General features: G+C 59.6%; 1 long non-coding RNA gene across 1 annotated transcript; it reads left to right on the forward strand.

The window, feature by feature from the left end:
• The first annotated feature begins 215 nt into the window (after positions 1–215).
• On the forward strand, positions 216–2,755 carry LOC111090558. Its single transcript, XR_005352972.1, has 3 exons — positions 216–715; positions 834–1,016; positions 2,124–2,755. It is a non-coding gene; the product is annotated as an uncharacterized LOC111090558 (long non-coding RNA).
• The last annotated feature ends 19,449 nt before the right edge of the window (positions 2,756–22,204 follow it).

Genomic DNA, 22,204 nt, shown 5'->3' on the forward strand with positions numbered 1-22,204 from the left:
GCAGCCTCCATATAGGGAGCCCAATGTGGGACTTGATCCCGGGACTCCAGGATCCCACCCTGGGCTGAAGGCAGGCACTAAACTGCTGAACCACCCAGATGTCCCTTAATTAGTCTTAATTATGTGACAATGGGAGCTTTAATTGCAACCCCTGCCCCCCCCCAAAAAAAAAAAAAAAAAACATGAAGTGTTTCAATGAACTGTGGCTCCTAGGAGCTATCACAAAGCCCGGATGACATGCAGGCTCCCTGACCTGGCCGTCACTGAGGATGGAGTGGAGGGGCCCCAGCTCCCCCGACAGCTCCAGGATCTCGTTGTCATCTGGCTGCCACCCAGACGACCTCGAGGCCTCCAAACCTGGTCCCCCCTGAGCACTTCTTCTGCAGGGTGAATCGCCAGGACGGCGTTGTGGTCCTTCCTCAGCCACGTGCTTCCTCTGCAGGATTTAGGAATCTATCTGGGTCCCTGAAGGTCAGAGCAAGCGGAGCAAGCGGCTGCCTTTCTTCCCCTTTCCTGGTGTCTCGTGGTCAAAGCTTCACTGAAGACTCAATGCAAGGCTTACGGCAAATCCCACGAACAGGCTGGCATGACTGTGTGGACGGGTGGCCCTTCAGCCCTTGCAGAGCAGTGGGGTGCGGGCCTGGCCACCAGCCTGGGGCACCCAGGGCGTCTGTGTCACCCGTGCAGGGGATCAAGTCGGAGACCTCTCAGTGAGGTACTCGCTCCAATCCAGAATCCCTACTTACTGAAGATGCATTCATTGTTTTTGTGTTTGGGTTTTTTTGTTTTGTTTTCTGTTTTTGTTTTGAGATGATTGTGATTGGATTTTCCAGGTTCAAGACATTTCTTGGCTCCGAGTCGGAAGAAGGTACACGGTGTAGCAAGCAGCTGTATGTCCCATGCTCACCAAGTCTTGGCGCCGCATGCCACCTCTGCTACTTATCAGGAGCCCGTGGTGTGTCTCCCCATCAGCATTTGGAGCTACCAGACTCCTGAGCAATGTTTATGCCCCACAGGTGACAGTAGCTCAGGCCTGCATGGGAGGGAAGCTCCCAGGTGGGGCTGCCTCCCAAGACCTGGCTCTGGACGCTGAGTGAAGTGCGAGGCCATGTGAGGGAAGAATGGAGAAACAGGGTGGGGATGGCGCCAGCCCGCGGCAGATGAGTCTGGCACCTGCAGAGGATGAGCAATGGAGTAATGAGCCGTCAGCGCTCACAGAGCGGGGCCCCTCACCCCAGTCAGCCTCGAGGGGGGGCCTCCCCACAGCCGGGGGTGCACAGGAGGATCCCTGGGCACGCAGGGCTTGTGTCCCAGGGGTGGCACCAGGTGGGAGCAGAGCCTGTGGCAGATGGGATCCAGGTTGGGGTGGGGGGTGGGGGGCTGGTCCTGAGGCCCAGGGATCCTTGAGTTTGGCAAGAGTGAGAGGCAGCCCAGCGGGAGGGCGTGTCCATACCTGTCTGCTGTGACCCCCAAGGCCCAGACATGGGACGCCCAGGCACCCCGGAGGCCACCCTCACGCCCTTCCCAGAGGCGGTGTGTCCTGTGGTCGGCCCAGGAAGTCCCGCCTCCCCTCCACACCTGGGCCTGGAATTCTGATTGTGCCTCCGCGAGCAGGTCCAGCCATGTGTGTGGGTATGCGGGGCCGCTTACCGCCCTCATGCCCCCACACACCAGGGGCACCTATTGTCTGCTGCCATCAGTGGATGTCCGGGTGTGTCCAGTGTTTTGTACAAATACAACCCTTACCAACACGAGTCTGTGTCCCGAGGGTCATAGGCTGACCCCGCTGGGCGTGCACAAGTGGAGGCGGTGGCAGGTCAGACAGCTTGTCCCTGGCCTGGACGAGATGTCCCTGTGCCCTGGTGCTTGGTGGTGTCAGTCCTGTGGCAGGGGTGGGGGGTGGGGGGGTGGCCTGCAGCCCGAGCAAATGCGTCCCTGACGGAGGTGTCCCAGGGCATCTCTCATGCTGAGTAGAGTCTGCTCAGCCTCGTGGGCACCATGACCCCTTGGGTCCTCCCATCAGCATGTTCTTGCCACCTCACAGACTTCTTTGCCTCTCCCGGGCTGTGGGCTCGGCTACATGACCACTGTCGTGGCTCTGAGCCTCTTTACTCTCTGAACAGGGCCTCTGAGGACCAAAGGCTCTTCATTTTACTGAAGCAAATCCAGGTGGGCTTGTCCTTGTCGGTGGTGTGATCTGCGTCCTGGCTCAGCTGTCTCTGTCCCATGGCCCTACGTTCGGAGCTGGCTTCCATGTGCTCCACCGTGGGCCAAACCCTGCCAGGCCGAGCACCATCCTCCTCCCTCTGGGTGCCTGGAGCTGACAGAGACATGAGGGGGAGCCTGAGGCTTCCCGCTCCCAGCTCTTGTCCTGCATCCCCTGGGCCTTGCACTGATGCTGACCTAGCTCAGGGCACACGGTACTCTCCCCCCGGCCTGACTCAGCACAGGTGGAGCATCCACGAAGGTGCCTGGGCTGCAGCATGGGACGCGGAGCCCACCGTGGTGCAGAGCGCTCTCCTGCAGCGACCCCACATGCCTTGTGAGGGTGGCCAGGCATCAGCCAGGGCCAGCTGGCTTCCTGCGCTCTCATCCTCCATAGTCCCCCATGGCCCCTCAGTGGCTCCCACCAGCCAGGCCCCCCTCCCACTGAATGCTGATCCCCCGCCAACCACGCAGCGGGAGGGGGGGTGTTATTTTTCTTTTGTTTTCATCCCAATGTTGATGCTCTTTCTGGTTCTACACCTAATGTTATCTGTTGGACACAATTTGGAAAATGTGGTAAAAACATATAAAGAACATTTTCCCAATGATGGTAACTCGGGGCCTCAGACTCTGTGTACTTCATGTCTGTTGTGACCCCACCTGGTGCCCCAGCCTCTGGACCCCAAGGCGCTCTGGCGAAGGAAGACATGCCGCCTTGGCACCAGGCGCCGGCACAGGGCTGTGGAGGGAGGCCTGTGAGAGTGCCCGCGTCACCTGGGCCAGCTGGGCCAGCGGGGTCCAGTCACCTGCTGAGGAGGGCCGCCCTGGGTAGAACAAGGAGGACCCTGCGTGAGGTCCACTGAGACCAGGTGGATGTTTGCAAACAGCAGGTTGCAACCCATCAGCTGGTTGTGAAATCAATTTAATGAGTCCCGAGTAGCGTTTAAAAAAAGAATAGAAGCACCCATTTGTATGACGATCATAGAAATGATGATTTCTATCAGGGTGTCATTCATCACGCTGCGGGCCAGCCCAGGAGAGTCAGCCTCCCCTCTGTGTGTATGCACCGGCTGTGGCGTCAGGCGAGCTCTGTGAGGTCTGGGTTGACCTTGTGGCTGGGCATCAGGGGAGGCACCCAGGAGGTCCGACCCAACCAGGAGGTCGGGTTGAGGCTGTGGGCGCTGTGACACGGGAGAGAAGGTTGGTGGTGCTTCTGCGGGACTCATCTAAGACCCTGGATAATCGCCCCTCCTGGTGTGTCACCTGCTTCCTGGGGGCGCAGGCATACCCATTGCCATCCCTCCCTGTCCTGTGGCCGAGGATGGCACACCCTCTGGTCTGGGGGTGGCACACCATGGGTGGGGCTGTGTGGCCATGTGGGGGCTCCTGCAGACTGGACGCTAATGACCTAACCCGCATCTTGCCGTAATTTGAAGTCGTCCTGCTTCAGGCTGGGCCAGTTCCTTGTGACACCGACTGGTGCCTGGGCGGGGGCAGCAGACACAGCGGCCCCCACCCCCCACCCCGGGCAGTGTGGGCTCACGGAGACTTTGCTGCACTGGAGGGGGAATGAGTGCTCGCAGCAGACACTGAGCTGCCCAGGCAGAGGGCACAGCTGTCTTGACGGCAGAGCCGAACATGGGACGGGGTCAGGCCCGGAACATGGCCACAGCCTGCAGCTCATGGAAGGGAAGCAAAGCCCAAGGTGGCATTTCCCAAATATGTATGATGAGACACTGCCCAGTGCCTCCCCATGTCTTTATCCTGTGTCCCCTGCCCCCGCCCCAGATGTCATGCGCAGCCCCCCAAGGAAGCTGCACAAACCAAGGCCTGCAGGGTCCCGTGTGGGAAGCCCATGTGGGTGTCGGTGTTGCTCACCACGGACGAGTCCACCTTGCACTCTGGGGACATGGGGCAGGTGCCCTCGGGGTGGATGATCCCTATGGTGGGTGTGGGGCCTGATGCAGCCAGAGACCCCTGCCCTGCTGTGGGGGCAGCAGACTCCTGTAATGAGCCAGGCCGGGCACCATGAGCTCTGCTTCCGCGGCAGCTCCACGGTGCTCATGCTCTGTGGGAAGCCGGGGCTTCCCACCCTGAGGGCGGGGTGACTGGTCTGCCTGCCCACACAGCGGGCAGGGGTCTGCGTGACCAGGGCGGGCTCTCCCACCCTCCCAGGTATGGAGGACAAATAGCACTTCTCAGCCTGCTCGGCAGAATCGCTTCTTGGAGCGCTATCTGAAAATAGATCCTCAATTTCACAGGTAATTAGGATCTTCCTCCGGAACACCATTAACCACACCAGCGCCGTGCACCCAGCAGCCCCCAGGCTGTCGTCTGTAATCATCTCGTGGCCTACATCTGGGATGGCCGGGCAGCCACGACGCCTCCCGTTGCAGAGCAAACCCCAACGGCCTGTGGGGCCTCCAGCATGGTGGGGCTGCGGGCAAGCCTTGGGTCCAGCAACAGAGGTACCCACCTCGACGCCCTGGCCTCTCCTCCCTGGCCCGCAAGCCTGGCCCTTTCTGACTGCTTCAGGCCAGTGAGACAGACTCACACTCTGGACATTCGACTGTGCTCTCACTCTTGGCAGCCTGGTGTTGGGTTTGCCTGGCAAGTTCTGAGTGGGGTCAGCCGGTGAGCAGGCTGGTGTTGGGGTGGAGCCCAGAGCAGGAGGCAGGGCTGTGCAGGGCCAGGCATCCACAGGGACAGGCTGTCGAGCTCTGATGGGTGCTATTGGCGGGCAGGTGAGCAGGGCCAGGCGCCAGGGCAGACCCACCATTGGGGGCTGTGCTGGGTCAGCCACAGAGTCGACCTGGGCAACTGGGAGAACAGGGGGAGAAGGTGGACGATGAGGGAGCTCCCGCCACAGACTGGATGGCCCCAGGGCAGCCTGGCCACCCTCCAACCCGCTCTTCGCCCCCGTGTGCCCGGAACCCACAGGCAACATGGGGGCGATGTGAGTGACCACACAGCGCACAGAGGGCCCGAGCCTCCCTCACGCCGTCCAGAACAGGGGCCCGGGGCGTCCCGTCAGGACCTGTTTACACTCAGGCAGGAGGGCTCCGTCCCAGAGTCGGCCACGCATGCTGCGGCCCCTTGCCAGATAGCCTCCTTCCGGGAGCAGAGGGGGACACGGCAGGGCCGGGCTGGGTGTGCATGCGGGCAGGGGGGGACCGGGAGTGGCCGCCCGGGTGGCCGTCCCGTGCTGCCCGCCAGTTTGGGTGGGGAACACTCAGGATTTGTGTTCTAGCCTGGGCTTCCAGGCGTTTATGAAGGCATGTTCGTCAGGTCAGGGGAAATGCACGTTGTGTACACTTTGTTAGGTTGCCTTACCGCGGCGCCCCCAACACGCGGGGCGCCTTCCCACCCGCGACAGGCTCCTGTCCGTGGAGGCCACATGGCGGCTGTGTCTCCTTGGGCCCCGCGGTCACCGGGAATGGGCTGGAGAGGGGAGAGTGCCCCGGGCACGGCCCCACTGACCAGAGTCTCTGTCGGGGAAAGAGCTGGCACTCAGTGTGGGAGGCGCCTGGCCCTAGCTTTTGGAACTGTCAAGAGGGGAGGGGGCCTGGCACGGCAGGGACGCCCCCGAGACCTGCAGACTGGCTTTCTCTCCAACAGTGCTGTGCAGCTCCTCGGCCAGTGTCTGTCCTGGGGGTCTTTCCCGCGGGTGAGCTCCCCACTGTCAGCAGCTGGACTGGAATTTGGGCTGCTTCATGTGGATGCTCTGGGGGAAGCTGCTGCCCCGTGGGTACCTCTGGACAACCTCAAGTGGGCCTGCCAGTGGCCGCTCCCAAGTGGGGTCCTGGGGTGACAGAGCAGCCTCACCTTGCACCTGCCACCCTGAGACGATTCCCCATCCACAGAGGCCGTGAGATGGGACCCGGTTCATGGCCGAGGCTGTTGGATCTGGGACATTCTGTTGGGCAGTGTTGCAGCCGGACCCGGGGGGTGTTGGCTGTGGCTCTGCCTTGGCCTCCCTGGCCACATGCTGCCTGGGGTGCCAGGGTAAGACCAGAGGAGTGAGCGCTTTTGGTTGTTTGCTTTTGACTACTTACTAAGAAGCACAATAGAGAACACTGTAGAAAGTTTAAAAAAAAAAAGATATAAAAACACATATAAAAAGATATAAAACACAAAGGTTCTCCCAGTCAATCACAATTTAGCAGAAAATCTGATGAAGCCAAGCACCTCATTTGAGTCAGGTTTCACTTCACTTCATATGTGCCATTGTGGATCCTGCAGGTAACTTTCCTCTGCTTGCAGCAGTGAGGAAGGTCCAGGCCTCAGAGAGAATGGACTCCAAGTCCAGTAGGTGTTGAGAGGGGAGTCAGGCAGCCCAGGAAAAGCCGCAGGCAGAGAAGCTGTGGCTCCGGGGCTCCGGGTCCCTGGCTGGTAGTCATGTGGGCCTGTCCCCTGCTCCGACAGCGTTGGGGGGACAGACCGAGGAGCCCATGGGTCTGCTTTCCAGGGAGGCCCTGAGACAGCGTGCTGCCTGGCCCTGCTTCTAGAACCAGCTGGCGCCCCCTCTGTGGTGAGCAGCTTGTTGCCACCGTGAGCCCCCAGACCCACCTCCACACCCTGCGGGGCTGCATCTCATTGCTCCTGTGAGAGCCGCAAGGTATGAGCCAACCCCCCCACCCCCAACCGTCAGAGCACAAGGCCATGAGCATCCCCGGGGTCCAGGCTTGGAGGGGGCAGCGGCAGGGGCAGGGCTGTCACAGTGTATGTGGGAGACACCCTGCGGGATGGTCTGGAGGACCCATGCAGGTCCTGCTGGCATCTGGAGACCCCTCAGGACAAGGGAACCCAGCCATGCTCCCAGGACAGCAGGGCCTCTGCTGGAGCTGCCCCTGTAGCCACAGGGGGAGGAGGGAGGAGAGGGGAGGGCAGAAGGGGTAGGGGGTGGGAGGAGGGGAAGGGAGGAGGAGGGAGGGAAGGAGAAGGAGGGGTAGGGGGTAGGGGGAGGAGAAAGGAGGAAAGGGATGGGAGGGAAGGGAGGGGGGAGGGAAGGGGAGGAGGACAAGGAGCAGGGGAAGGCTAGTACAGGAGAAGGAGGGGGGAAGGGAAGGGGGAGGGGAGGAGGGGAGGACCTCTTCTGGGTGCAGGGGTGACAGAGGCAGGACTCCAGGGTGGAGGATGCCCCCACCCGGCCATAAGAGCGTCTCAGGTGACCTGGGAGCTGAGGGGGTGAGGAGCAGAGCGCTGTCTGCAGGAGTGCCTGCTGCCCGTCCACTGCTGGGCCTTCAGAAAAGGACACATGGCACGGCCGACAGGGCCCCAGGTCCTCTGCGGGGCTCGTGGTTGCAGCAGAGCTCTGCCAGCTGGGGGGCCATCAGATGGGGTGGGGTGCAGGTGGCCACCCCATGAGCCTCCCACCTCCCAGGGTCTGCATGCCCACCCGGCAGGGCCTCTGGGGCTCAGAGGTGAAACGTGGCCTTGTTGCCGTCGGCTTCGGCGTGGCTCCTTCTCCGACCTTCCAGGCTGTGCAGACACATGACGCGGTGAACCAGTGCTGGGTGAGAAATGGCCTCATCGTGTTTCAGTCCTGGTGACGCTGTGGTGGCCATGGCAACTGCCGGCCTCGTGAGGCCAGGGGCGCTCGTGCCAAGCTCCAAGCTCTGGGGGGAGCCTTGCAGGACCTGGAGCCTCGCGTTGTGGATCAGCATCCGGCTTCCCAGGCACCCAGCAGCCTAACCACAAAGTCAGATTTTCGGCAGCTGCACGGTCCCGCTGCTGCTCACCCTGGCCCTCAGCCCACTGCCCACTCCAGTCCGTGTGTCTGTCTGTGTGCTGGCTGGCGGTTCCCAGAGCGTGAGGTTCAGGCAGTTGGGGCTCGTCCTGAGCAAGTCCGTGGCCACAGGAACAGGGCGCAGGCCATGGACGGGAAGGGACCAGCAGGCACTTGGGGGCTGTGAGTGCCACTCATGTCCTGTCTAGGCCAACACTGGGACAGGGTTCAGGGGTTGGGGGGGCTGGGCTTCGCACTGTGAGTGCTGCTGGGGGATGTGGAGCCTACCGTGTCACCACGAGCCCGGGGCCCCAGGCCTCCGTCCCACATGCCGTTTTCAGCTCCTTACGTGCCTTTCCCCCGCGTGGGCCTGCTCAGCCAGCCGTCAGAGACACTGGGCGGGTTGTTTAGCAAGAGCCAAGATCAGTGCAGGCCTCCCACGGGGAGCCTGGGTCAGGCTGGGCACGTCCTGGAGCTGTGGTCCTGGGGCTGGGCTGGCCAGGACACAGATCCGGTGATTCAGGACAAGCTGCCATGCGTCACAGAGGCCTGAGGTGTCTCCCTAGGTGTGACCGGCTGAAACTCAGCTCCACCAACAGCAGGTTTTCCACTGGCTTTACCAAACCTGAAGTTCACAGGATAGAAGCCTAATTGGCGTTTGGCAAAATCTACCCAGAATTTCCACGTGTCTCCCTCCTCCTTGTGTTTCTGGGGATGTCACAGCAGCTGCTCCTCCAGGAGCCCCGGGAACCGGCCCTTCCAGCCCCACAGCCTCTTCCCATTGCTCCCCCCACCCTGGCCACTGTACTTCAGGTGAGCCGTGGGCAGAAGCAGGACCGTGGAGTGGCCTTGCCTGGATGCACACGTGTGCGGAGAGGGCTTCGAGGGGGCGCCGACGCCCAGAGCCTCCCCACCCATTGTGCAGTGCCAGGGGAGCTTGCTCTCCAGTGGCAGGGGCCATGCTGCCTGGGGTCCCCAGCCCGGGGGGTGGGTGTCAGGAACGCGAGACTGCCTGGTCGGCTGGCTACTCACCCGTGCTGCCCAGGAAGATGGTCTTGGCGATGGAAACCTGGCAGCCAGGACCAAAGCCACGTGGTCTTCAGGCCTTTCCGTTCTTGTACGTGGTGAGCCAGCAGCAGGCGTGTCCAGGTGGCTGGTCCCGTGCGGGGGGCCAGATGAGCTCCTTGGACTTTGAGGGCTGGACGTGGGACAGCACATGGGTTCCAGGGCCACTGGATACCTCGGCCACTTCTCTGATGAGGTGCATGAGGTTTAAAACACAAATGAGGAGCAGCGTGCAGGGGGCAGCAGTGCCTCAGGTGGTCTGGATGTGCTGGCACTGCCCATGGAGCTAGGGTTCGCGGTCAGTGCAGAGTGTAGGACTTGCTCCTGCACCCCTGCCTCCCACTCTGCCCCAGGCGCCACCGCTCCTGGAGGGCTCAGGGAGGTCATGGGGGCGGAGCCCGAGGCAGCCAGTGGCACAGCTTGCATTTCTGTGCTTTCCTAGAAAACTCACTTTTCTTAGATCAAACGAGGATTGGGAAGAAAGATCATGGTACCAAATAAAGTCACGTTTATTTTATTCAGTCATCTTCTGGATAAATGACTGGCTTCCCCCTGCCTTGCAAGAAAATGCTCCAGGATGGCAGCAAGAAGAGAAAGGAGGGAGGGTGGCAGGAAAGATGGGGCCCAGGAGGGGCTGGGGTGTGCAGGGGTGCCGGGGGCGTCCTGGAGCGGGAGAGGAACCACAGGGCCACACAGGTCAATCCGCTGGGCGCGACGGTGTAGAGGGCCCACCGGGAGCACGCACCTCACCTGACCCCCGGCCACCAACCCCCTGTTGGGGGTCAAATGGCATCTCCCCCAGGACCTCAGCACACAGCCTGATTGGGACATGGGCTGCTACAGGTGCCTCAGCGAAGACGAGGCTGTGCCAGGCTGGGGGCCATCCTTCGGGAGGGTTGGCATCCTTGGAGGGCAGGGGAGTGTGTGGGAGGAGGCCCCTGACAACACAGGCAGGAATGGAGCACCCTGAGGGCTTCGGGCGAGCCCCAGAAGCTGGGTGGGGCCTGGACAGACCCTTCTCCACACCTGCTCTGTACGTCTGGCTTGTGCTCTGTGAGGGACAGGGTACTGTTAAGGCTGCCCAGGGTGGGGACCATGCGGAGGCAGTCCCAGGACCCTGGCATGGCCTCCGAGGGGCCTCCATCTTCCTATCCTCCCCCTGCTGCCCTTCACGGTGCAGTGTGGCGTCTGGGCGTGGGCTAAGCCAGGGAGCCCACTGGGATTGCCATCATGCTAATTGGACCTAATGTGCCAAGGTTCCTGGGCAGGTCCCGACAGGAGACACTCGAGGAGAGTGACAGATGGGCAGAGCAGCACCACACAGTATATGAATGCCCCCCCCGCTCCCAGTGCAGGTGGCTCTTCTGGTGGAGGGCGGACAAGGTCTGCTGAGCCCCCTGCGGGACGAGGATCCGGCACCCAGAGCCCAGGACAGGGCGTGGCTGCGGGGGACTTTAAGCACTGGCACAGGGGAGGCCACTGCTGGAAGAAGGCAGGTACCTGCGGGCTCAGGCCCTGGGAGTGCCAGGTGCCATCCCCACCCCACATGGCCTCCCCGCATGGCCTCCCTGCATGGCCTAGGCGCTTGCCTGCAGGCTCATTCTGCCACAACCCCTGGAGGATCCCCACGGATGCCCTGTCCCAGCCCACTGGCCTCTGGGGATCCTACCCACCCCCTTACTGGCTTCAGGCCACGTCTCCACAGCCCCCTCATTGGAGCATGCCGGCGCCCCACTTCCTTCAACCCCAGGATAAGAGCTGCCTGCCCCAGCTGCGGGGCCCGAGCCCCCTCTGCACTCACACGTCATGGCGTCTTCCCGGTCTTGGCCGCGTCGGAGGCGCCTGTGTGATGGCAGGGCCTCATGCACAGTGGCTCGCGTCTGCCCGCCTCAGTAAGGAAAGACATTGCTCACAGCACAGCTCCCAGGCCAACATTTCCTGGGACATGGTGCAGGTTCCGAGGTGCTTGCTCCCTGGAGCCCCTGGGCCCCTCGCCGACCCCCAGCTTTGGTCGGTCCAGCCATGGACACCACCGGGACCGTGTTAGGGGCCACTGCAAGGCACTCTTCACATAGCATGGCCAGTCAGGGCAAAGCCAGCAAGTCCCAGGGCTGTCATCACCACCACTGAGCAAAACTCAGGCAGCAGCACTGGATGTGACCAGGTGGGCGTCTACATGACAGCAGAGAGAGTGCCGGGATGCAGCTGCGGCTGGGCCAGCCTCACGGTGACAGATGGGCCTGGACAGCATCTTGCACAAACGTGGAGCAAACCCATGCACCAGGAGTCATGCACCACTGTCCGTGACTGAGTCCTCAGTGCTTCCATCCTGACACGACTGTCTGATAACTGCAGGGACAGAAGCGAGGAGAGGAGAGGCCTGGGTGGGAGGCCCTGCACCCTGGGAGCATAGCCACCTCCCTGCAGGAGCACAGAGGCAGCAGCTGCCAGGGCTGGATTGGCACCCGCACGCTGTGAGGCTCCTGCTGGCTCTGAAGCCCGATGGCACTGTGTACCCCATGTTCCCCAGTGGCTGCAGGGCCCCTGTTCCAGGCCAGCTCACGGCCGCCTAATACGTAGGCACCAGGCTCATGGACAGCCCGTGGTGTAGGCAGCACTCTGGGATGACCCCTCCTTCCTCTCAAGCCCAGGGGTGACCCTGCTGTGCCCCCCGGAGTCCCCTTCCTGCTGTGGGTCCACTGCCATCAGACGGCCCTTCGTGGGCTCTCCCCAGCCTTGCCTGTCAGGGGCCCCGTGCCCAGGACGGGTCTGCGGGGACAACCCCTGGACAGGCCTGCGGGCTGCTTGTCCCGGACATGCATCAGAGCACTGGCAGCTCCTTCTGAGTGAGGCTGTGTGGACAGGGCGAGGCCTGCAGACAGTGTGCCTTTCATGGATGAGAAGAGGGCTGGTGCGGCAGCGGGGTCCTTGTGGATCCATTTGTGCAGAAACCAGAGCCTGGCCCCTGGACAGGGCTGCGTGGCTGCCAGCTGCCCCAACACTGCGCCTCCCCGTTGTGACGCAGGGGCTCCGTCTGTTCTCCGCTTCCCTTGGCGCATGTTTGCTGAGCACCTGCTGTGAGGGGCAGGTGAGGCCGCACAGTTTCTGGCCCCTCCTTTCCGGGGACACCAGGACTCAGCACAGAGGCGTCAGGAGTGGAGCTGGGGCCCCGTCAGGAGATGCCTGCAGACCCCGCTCCTGCACTGAAAACCAGCCCTTGCTGTGCGGCCCGGACATCCCTCGCGGTCTCGGGGCCTCTGTCTTTGGCCTGAGGCCAGCAGGCGGATGTGCATCCCAGAGGCTGATCCTGAGGACCCAGGCCGCCTGGCAGGAGGCGCGTCCCCGACCAAGTGAGGGGAGGGTGTTGTCTGAGCGCAGCTTGGGACGAGGTCAGGAGGAGGCCAGGGGGTCAGAGAGCAGGGCCTTCCCTCCCTCGGGTCTTACATCGACTATCACTGCGTTTAGGCTCCAGGAGCTCCCGGCAGCTTTTATTAAACTGTTTGCAATGTAAACAGTGAGCTCTTAGGCTTCAATTTTCTAAACTCATATGTGAAGCTAAACAGACTTGGCCTCAGGAGTTTTGGCAACGTGGACCCTGTCTCGGCGCCAGCCCGTGCGAGCCATGGTGAATGTGCTTCGCAAACCACAACTTTAGTGTGAAAAAAATACCGCTCGCCCACCAAGACGAAAGATGGAAAACAACACACCTTTATTCCACGAACAAAGCACACACTGATGGGTCGAGTCGGGGCACGCTGGGCACACAGCGTCCCAGGGAGCACGTCACCGTCCCAGCACACCTGGCTGTCAGCAGAGCCAAGCACCCGCCGTGGATGTGTTTTTATCGAGCCCCCAGGCCCAGGCACCGTGGGGCAGGGGTCTGTCCTTATACCCGCTCCCACCCCTGGCCCAAAGTGCCCTGACCGCTTCCACCCTGCGCCCCGTGGCCTCCTCACTCCCTGGTGTGTCCTGGGCACAGACCCCCGGTGCACTGGGTGCCGGAAACCAGTGCAAGTGGCTGTGAAAGACACGAGGCCTTGGAAGCATGAGCTCTTCAGCCAGGAAAGGTTTGACTCATGGCCCAGAAACAGCGCTTCTTCAACGAAAGTGAGTCACCCCGAAGGCTCGGCGCTCAGGAGAGACACTAGCTGGTGACGTGGCTGGGGGTACGCAGGGCATGGCAAGCTGACCAGGGGACAGGGCTGCAGACAGGCCTTGGCTCTGAAGCACAAAGGTCACCCTATGGGGGCCTGACCCGCACGACTGTGCCCTGTTCCACCACATGAAGGGCTCCAAAGGGGGCAAGTGGAGGAAGGGGGAGGATGCGCCTGGAGCCACCAGCCCTGACCTGGGGGGATGGGGGCCATGACCACAGGGGCAGAGAAGCCTAGGGCCAGGGCATTGCCCCGTGCAGGACATGGCCTACCCTTGACATTGTCTCTCTTCTGAGCCTTTCTCTGGTCCCCTGGCCCAAGCGAGGCCTTCTGCTCTGGTCTTTGGGCTGCCCCTTACACCTGCTGCACCTGAGGGGAGGCCAACCTCTGTTGGTCAGCTGGCTGGGCTCCCACCTGACTGGCCAAGGCCCCAGTGGTGGCTGTTGGTGGCCACAGCTTTAGGATTAAGGGAGGGTCTGGACTTGTGTGAGACACATGTCAGCCGAAGCAATGGTGCATCAAGTGCCTTCTGCAGGCTGGCCTGGGGGACAGGGTGGGGGATGTGGAGCTGTTGGTCGGGCCGCAGTGACTGAACCCTAAGTCTGGCCCTGGGACCCGACGAGCTTGAGGCAGACCTGACTTGGGGTGGTTGCAGGCCCCGGGGTGCTGGGGGCAGAGAGGTAACTGGGGCACAGGCATGGGGCAGGATACAAAGAGGGCCACCGCCCAAGCCCACAGCAGGGCTGCCCTCTCCAGGACGTAGTGTCTAGCACACGCCTCTGCATGTTGGGTTTGGGGCCCACGCACAGACGCTGATTCTGGGCTGTTGGGAACGGCAAACAGGAAAACATGGGAATGTAAGGAACGAGGTATTGCAGCTGGAACCTCGCCTGCTCTGGGGCTCTGATGGACATGGCTCCCACTCAGGCCCCATCCCCTGTGGCCTCCTCAGTGCCCCACCCCTGCCCCCAAGTGCACAGGATGAAGTCCCTGGAGGGCCACCCCTCCCCGAGGGCCCCCCATCTGGGCCTCTGGGCTCACGGGAGCACCAGGAGATCCAAGCTGAGGGGAGCTGGCCGTCTATCACCAGTGCCCAGGACGGGAGGGCAGCCTGGCCGAGGGCACCTGATGAAAAGACTGAGGGGCAGAAAGAACGAGTCCTGTGGGGCCAGCCCCTCAGCCGGAGTCACATCTGCCTGGAGACGACAACCAGCAGACACAAGGAAACCCAGATCTGGGCGCCACAGGAAGGGCGCAGGAGAGCTCCTTGACCCCAGCAGGGAGTAGTCATGGGGCCCAGGAGAGGGTGAGCTGTGGAGGGTAAGGGTAAGCTCAAGGGACCCCTGTGGCTCAGGCAGCCTATGGGGACAGGGAAAGGAAGGCACACTTCCTGAGACATCAAGACCCAGACCCTTCACCCAGGCTGACTGAGTTCCTCCCCCTCAACTGCTCAGCTCTTCCTGCCAGATGTTCAGCGCTGCCTCAGTTTACTGACTGTGCTTTAGGCAGAGCCTGAATTAATTAAATCAATAGAACTTCTCTCAGGGCCTGCCTGCCCCAATCCTGTGAACCATAGGCTTGATGGGCCCTAACACACTGTGTAGTAGGATGACAGACACAGCAACAGCTGTGTGGGGAGATGCGGGTGCGGAAACATGTAAAACACGTCAACTCAGTGGGAATAGATGGATGGAGAGAGGGGTGAGTGGATGGATGGATGATGAGTGGATGTGTGGGTGGACGGATGGGTGGACAAGTGGGTGGATGGGTGGATTAGTGGATGGCCGGATAGATGGACTCATGGATGGATAGGTAGGTGGGTAGATGGATGGATGAGTGGAAGGGTGGATGGATGATGGATGTGTGGATGGATGAGTGGGTAAATGGATGGGTGGATGGATGGATGGATGATGAATGTGTGGATGGATGAGTGGGTAAGTGGATGGGTAGATAAGTGGATGGATAGATGGATGGATGGGTGGATGGGTAAGTGGATGGATGGATGAGTGGAAGAATGGATAGATGATGGATGCATGGATAGATGAGCGGATAAGTGGATCAAGGGGATCAAGTCCCACGTCGGGTTCCCCGCATGAAGCCTGCTTCTCCCTCTGCCTATCTCTCTCTCTCTCTCTCTGTCTCTAATAAATAAAATCTTAAAAAAGAAAAACAAGTGGATGAACCAGTGAATGAAGGTCAGATTCTCCCTGTAAAGCATGAGCACAGTGAGAAAGTCCTGGAACCTTACAAGTTACCTCTGAGACATGTCCCCCCTCCAACCCAGTCTCAGTAACTTCATCTGTAGACTGGGCTTTTGACCTGCCTTGTCTTCCTCACAGGAGGGCTTTGAGGGTCAAAGAGGTACAGCACCGTTGAAAAGCACTTTGAAAACTATAGTTGAACTATGTGCATGAGCTGCGTGCGATTATCACCTAGATTAAGTGGAATCTAAATTAGTGAAAATTTTGGGTGAGAGGAATACTGCTTAAAAAAATGCTTTATTCCTTTCAAGTATATGTAGTTATAGGCACTAATTGCTAAAAGTGTATTTTCGAGTTGAAGTCTTGCTGGGCCTATTTCAATGAATAGGGTGAAAATCTCGCAATCAATAGCCTTATTTGCCTGCAAACAATGAACATCCCTAATGTCCTTCAAATTGTTGTGTAAAACTAACATTTAAATCTTGTTTTAAGTGATTAAATTGCCTGGCAAACCCCTTTCTCACTAAAAAAGTTGAAGAGTGAACTTGAACCAGCCAAATATCATTAGCGTCCCATCATCCCACATTCCATACTGAGGTAGTCTCGGCTGATGTTTTTCGGGTACAGGACACGAGAACACAGAAGGTAGAAACATCCACAGAATACTGTGATCTTCATTTTCTGGCCATAAACCTAGATGCGCCGACAGCCAGTTTCTAGGTTTGCGCTATTTGGGGTGAAAGGGAGGACAGCTGTCCTTGTGGAGTCGCTTGACCTTGGAGAGGCTGCGAGGTGCACCTGGCAGAGTCCTTGAGCTCGGTGCAGGGAGCATCATGTGGTGCAGGGAGCACCGAGCCTGGTGCAGGGAGTCCTCATGCAGGGGAGCTTGGCACAGACATCAGTCACAGAGGCGACGTGACATCAAGGCCGTGAAGGAAGTGTTCCCACACCACCTGAACGCATACCTGTTTCTGCCTCTCCGCTGCTTTTTACAAAAACTATGAAAACCTGTCTCTTGTTTGGGATCCTTTTGTTCTTCCTCCAAGTAAAAAGCATACTTGGCAGCTAGGGCTGCTTTTCAGTCTCTGATGCTTTCCCTTCCGATTAAAATTAAGTGGGGCCCCCAGGCATATCTCGTGATCACAAGCCACTCTCTTGGCCAGACATGCTGTTCTTACGTGAATAGCGTCATTGTTACACAGCCCCAAATGCAGGGAACGTGGAAGAAGGACTAGTGCCCCCATGACAACAGGGCCTGTGAACAGTCAGGCACCACAGCTTCTGTGTCTAGGAAGGTGGACCTACAGGTTCTACAGTCACCCTCTCACCCCAGCAAGCAAAAAATGGGGAAAATCTGTGAAATGTGTTACACAGTCAACCTCAGGCAGTGAGGGTCAGCGACCCCTAGACGGGATGGAGGAGGAGGGGCCACCCAGCCTGGCGGGGGTGCAGGCAGCAGAAGAGGGAGCCGCCAAGGGTGGTTTGGGTCCGTGTGTACACGGGAGGAGTTCCCAAGGCCAGGCAGAGAACCTCTCTGGAGGATTCAAGGGGGCAGTGCCTGGCCTCCCATAAGGCCCCCAGAACAGGACCTACACAGCTCATAGGGCACCAGGCCATGTTCCCAGAAGGGTTTTGTGTTAGTAGTAGGAATGATTATCCCAGGACTGAGTGCTGCTCTGGTCCTACCCACCGGACCTTAAAGGCTTCCAATTCTCCCCAAATTTATCTTAGGTTTAATATAATCCCAGTAAACACCCAACATGGCTTCTTGCAGACGTAGGTTTATTGTGAGATCTGTATGGAGGACACAGGCCCTGGGATACGTTGCTACAGCAGTGTTGGGAAGGGACATGAGGGAGAAGTTACTTGGTGGGACTTTGAGACTCACAGGAGTGCAGCCGGCCTGGGGCCAGCAAGAGGCTTGACCTGCAGGTCAGAGGACAGAAGAAAGAGAACAGTTCTTAGGCTTGACACCAAGGGCACGACCCATCAAAGGAAAAGCTGACAAACTGTGCCTTGTCTAGAAATGAACAGTTCTTCCATCATGAAGATGTGTCAAGAGGCTAGAAGACAAGCTACAGACTGGGAAAGAATATTTGCAGACTATGGATCTGGCGATGGTCTTGTGCACATAGGATGTATAAAGAGCCCCGGGGACCTGGAGGTAAAACAAAACCACAACAATCCCACCAGAAAACGTGCAAAGACGCAAAGAGACATCTCGCCAAAGAGGCTGCACAGACGGCAGGTAAGCGCACGAGAGATGCCGACACTTGTCACCACGGCCGGGAGAGCATTTAAACAGAAGCCACGAGTCAGCATACGCTGGTCAGCGTGGCTGGATGAGGACATCATCACCCACAGGTTGCTAGAGGAGATGGAAACGGCAGAGGAACTCAGGAGAGTATGAGGTCGCACTTGCCCTGTGACCCCGCATCTGCCCCTCTCCATCCTTCACCCTGGGGAAACTAAACAGGTTCACCAAAACCCAAAGTGAAGACTTACGTGTGCAAAGTCCAGGGTGCTAGTTCAACGCAGCCAAAGCACCCGGGCGGATGTGCAGACGAGCCGGTCCTCCCTCCTATGGATCAGACTCGGTGAGAGAGGACAGACTGTAGATCTGCAGCTCGCTGAGCCAACAGAAGCCACTCTCGAAGGGCTATGCGCACACGATGCCGCTGATGATAAGTATGGGGGGGAAGCGAGTGGTACAGGGCAGGCGGGGAGCTGGCATGGCCACGACCAGTGTGTTGGCAGCCATGTGATCTGTAGGTGAGGCAAGATGGCACGCGCGTGCACACACATGCGTATGGGTCTGTAAAACTGGTGAAATCTGAGCAAGTTCTATAAATTCTACCATTGCCAGTTTCCTGTTATTTCTGTGAAAATCCAGTGAAAATCCAGTGGGACCTCTTTGTACATTTTTGGGGGCAATTTCTTGGGAATCTATGATTACTTTAAAATAAAGTGGGGCCGCCTGGGGGGCTCAGCAGTGGAACGTCTGCCTTTGGCTCAGGTTGTAACCCCGGGGCCCGCAGGGAGCCTGCCTCTCCCCCTGCCTGTGTCTCTGCCTCTCTTTCTGGGTGTCTCTCATGAATAAATAAATAAAATCTTAAAAAATAAAAAAAATAAAGAAAAATAGACAAGATAAAGGCTTTTCACAGATACTAAAGCTGAAATAACTTCCCAGCAGTAGAGCTAAATTTCAAGACATGTTAAAGGAAGCCCTTCAGGAAGAGGACAGCAGGCAGGAACCTCTGTCCACGCACAGCAGCGGCCAGCCCGTGGACGGCAGCTACATAGGGAAATAATGTGGGATATTTATGATTTTTTTATTACTTAAATCTCTTTAAAAGATGATTCGCTCCTTGAAGGAAAGTAGCAGCCACAGGTTGTGGCCTTTGTAACATGTGCAGAGGGAGACGTGGGGCAGGAGCTGCGGAGGGGCCTGGGAGCAGAGAGGAGGACTCAGCCTGGTGCAGTGGCCGGGGGCTCCACGTGCATCACCTGGGTCACCTGTAGACTCAGAACCGCCTCGGAAGCAACTGGACGAAGAGCTGCAGCTCCTCCGACTACGAGGCAGAAAGACACAGGATCTGAGCAAACACTCAGCTTGGGGCACAAGAGGACGGTAAGGAGGGAGTGGCTGGTGGGACAGAAAGCAAGTCACCAGTTGGTGGGTTTAGATCCACCCACATTGGTGATTCTACTGCTGGTGATGGCCTCAGTGACCTCCATCCACAGGCAGACCGACACCGCACAGTAGGTCGGCCGCCCGCATCCCGCAGGAAACTTACTCTGTGCACACCTGCGAGGCCTAAGGTCGAGACTGCTAGAGACGCATGCGCCCTGACACGATCCGCAATTGCTATTGGACTGGGTCGATGCCAGAGCAGAGATAAAGGGAGGCGTCCTAATAACAGATGGGGCGGCTAACCTGGAATGTAGACCTGCTCCCACGTCTGTGGTGGGAACCTACGGGCCGTGAGGAGCAGTGGACACATGCGCGGCGGGGTGCTCAGCACTCCCATCCCCACAGATCCGGGCCCTGCGGGCGGCCAGGGTGCCTGGTGAGCATCCACGGAACATGCCACGCAGCGACTTGCTGTGCGTGTGTGCATCACGAGCTCACTAACAGGTCCTGACCTGCAGCTTGGACCGCAGCATGGCCTCCGTCAATACAGAGTGCCTTCTCATAAAGTCTGTTTCCTAGACCATCACGGCCTCGGTCCCACGAGCTGCTGGGGGCAGCGAGGGAGCCCAGGGGCAGAGTGCGGCTCAGAAACCAAGGCCGTGGGGTCAGGACGCAGATGGAGAGAAACATGGTCACTGTGGGCACCACGGCGAGAAACGTGCAGTAAAGGATTGTTGGGGACACTTTACGCCGACGGATTCCACAAACTCAGGGGAGACGGGCAGATTCCCCGAAGGACGTAAATGACCAGAGTTTGGCCAAATGACCAATAACCTGAACGACACCGCATCCAGTGAGGAAACGGTGTCTTCGGGTCCAAGTCCGCCAGCTGCCAGCTCCCAGAGACGCAGTCTTCCCCACTCTTCCCATGAACTGAGGGCAGGGTTTCCAGACCCCCAAACCCAAGGAGGAACAGGTGTGAGGGGGGCGCCTGCCTGGTGCCTTCAGTCCTCAGGGAGCTCACCCTCCATTTCCAATGGCACCGCCTGGACCTGAGGGCAGGACGGCGGCTTCTCGGGCTAACTGTAGGTGGGGCATTCCACCAGCCTGGGTTTGGACGTAGTGGGAGGTGAGGCTGGGCCTGGGGGCGGGTTCTGGGAGGTGGGGGTTGTGTGGCCATTGCTGCCAGCAGGACCCCGTGGCTGGCCCCTTGACCAAGGACTCCATGCTTTCACCGTCTTCCACCCGACTTGAGCAGCACCCATCATCTCCCCACTGGAAGAGGCCTGCGCCGTGGGAATGCGCTGGCAGCTATGGACACCTGCACTCACCTGTGAGCCTGGCGGCAGTGTCATCCCTGGCACTGTGCTGTAAGGATGGAAGACAGGTGGGGGGGAGGCCCAGGCCAGCAGAGCCCGAGGTGCCGGGACGGCATGTGCACCTGCGTGGCTGCAGACTGACTTCGAATGGCCTTGAACCACAGTACCTGGTCTGCCGCCAGGTAAAGCCCAGGAGCTGTGGCAAGGCCGTCCTCACTCTGTGGCTACAACAAGCCCACCCAGGCCCTGGCTGCGCCATCAACCCTCCATCAAGGCTCAGCAGTGTGCCATCACCTGAGGATGCCAGTTCCCAGGAAACAGAGATGCCCTCAACCCAGGGTGGCCAGCACCCTCCCACCCCAGGGCATCACTCGGACATAGCTTCACAGCACCGGGATGACTGTCTAATGGTAGAGCCTGGGCCTCCTGGGGCACAGAGACAAGACCCCAGGGCCGCGCTCTGGGGATAGGCCTTGAGCGGGGAGGGTGCCTCCAGGAGCCCCCAGACGACAGGCCCTTGGAGACAAGTTGCAGTTGTTCTGCGGGCCACACTTGGTTCAGGGGGTTGTGTGCACAGCAGCGTTGTCACAGGCAGGCCCCCGGGGCAGCAGGAGCTGTCTGTGCACCAGGCCACACAGAAGGGGTGCCTGGTGGCGGGAAGGGTGATGGCTGCTCCGTCCTTCCAGGGGATGGCAGCTGCCTCCAACATGGGTCCCACTGGCAGCCCCCCAGGGAGCGTGAGGAGTGGGCGATCGTATAGGAGGCTGTGACCACCACGCTGGTCCTGTGGGGCCGCAGACCTGCCCGGCTCTGTGCCCCGATGGTCACAGACACAGGGCCCGTGAGAGACGGCCACAGCTGTAGGTCAGGCAGCGCAGGGAAGGGCCAGACTCGGAGCGCTGGGCCACGGGAGCCTCGGGGCAGCCGAATGTGCTCACTCCTGTGACGGCGGTCACCTCCACCCATTGCCCCACCATGTCCCTCCACGCGTGCGTGTGTGAGGTGACCTAGCACCGAGGCCCTGGGTGCCTCCCCCAAAGCTCGGAGGTTTGCGGCCCACCCTGGAGGAGGCACGCGAGGCCAGCCCACTTCCCACTGTGGCATAACCGACAGTTACTCATCTCATCCTAACTTAATTTTTTTGGCATCAAGAATTACAGATAGGACGTGCTTCACATGTGAGATGGCAAATTAGGTTAGTGCTCCCGCGTCTGTCTCAGGGAAGCCTGATTGTAAAACCAAGAAGGGGAAACCGTTCTTCAAAACTAAGACAAACAACTCCTGATGCACCTCAGCCTCACGCTGCCAGTGGGGGGCCGAGCCTCGGACAGAGACTCACACGGAAGCCTGTCCATGGGGTTCCCAGCAGCCCAAGGCGGGGCGGCCGCCGATGGCGCTCAGTCCACTTGTGGCAGGACAGTTTGGCCATGACAAGGGGCGAAGTCCTGAGAGGTGCTGTGCTGTGCGTGAATCCGAAGACCACAGTGTGCAGTGGAGGAAGCAAGGTGCAGGGCCTCCTGCTGTCTGGGTCCCACCGTGGGGGTGCCCAGCGCATGTCCATGGAGGCGGGATTGACAGCTCTGGTGGGGCTGGGGCGGGGTGACTGAGGGTGCCGGGCTGCCCTCTGGGGTGATGAAACCATGGGAAACAGATGGAGAGGGGAGTCGCACAGCACTGCTGACGTGCGCCCAACTGTGCACTGTAAGACGGTCAACTTCATCTTACACGAACTTCATGTTAAAAAGTGTGTTTGCACAGAGGCCCTTTGCCTTGTTTAGACACCAGCGTCGGCGCAGGCTCCACGTCCAATGTGGACACACTTCTGGGAAATGTGTAATTACCGTTGTGCAGACACCGTCTTCATGGTGTCATCGGCCGACCCCCTGCACAGGATGTCA

The sequence above is a fragment of the Canis lupus genome, chromosome 1, assembly GCF_011100685.1.
Source record: "Canis lupus familiaris isolate Mischka breed German Shepherd chromosome 1, alternate assembly UU_Cfam_GSD_1.0, whole genome shotgun sequence".
In the NCBI taxonomy this organism is placed as follows: Eukaryota; Metazoa; Chordata; class Mammalia; order Carnivora; family Canidae; genus Canis; species Canis lupus.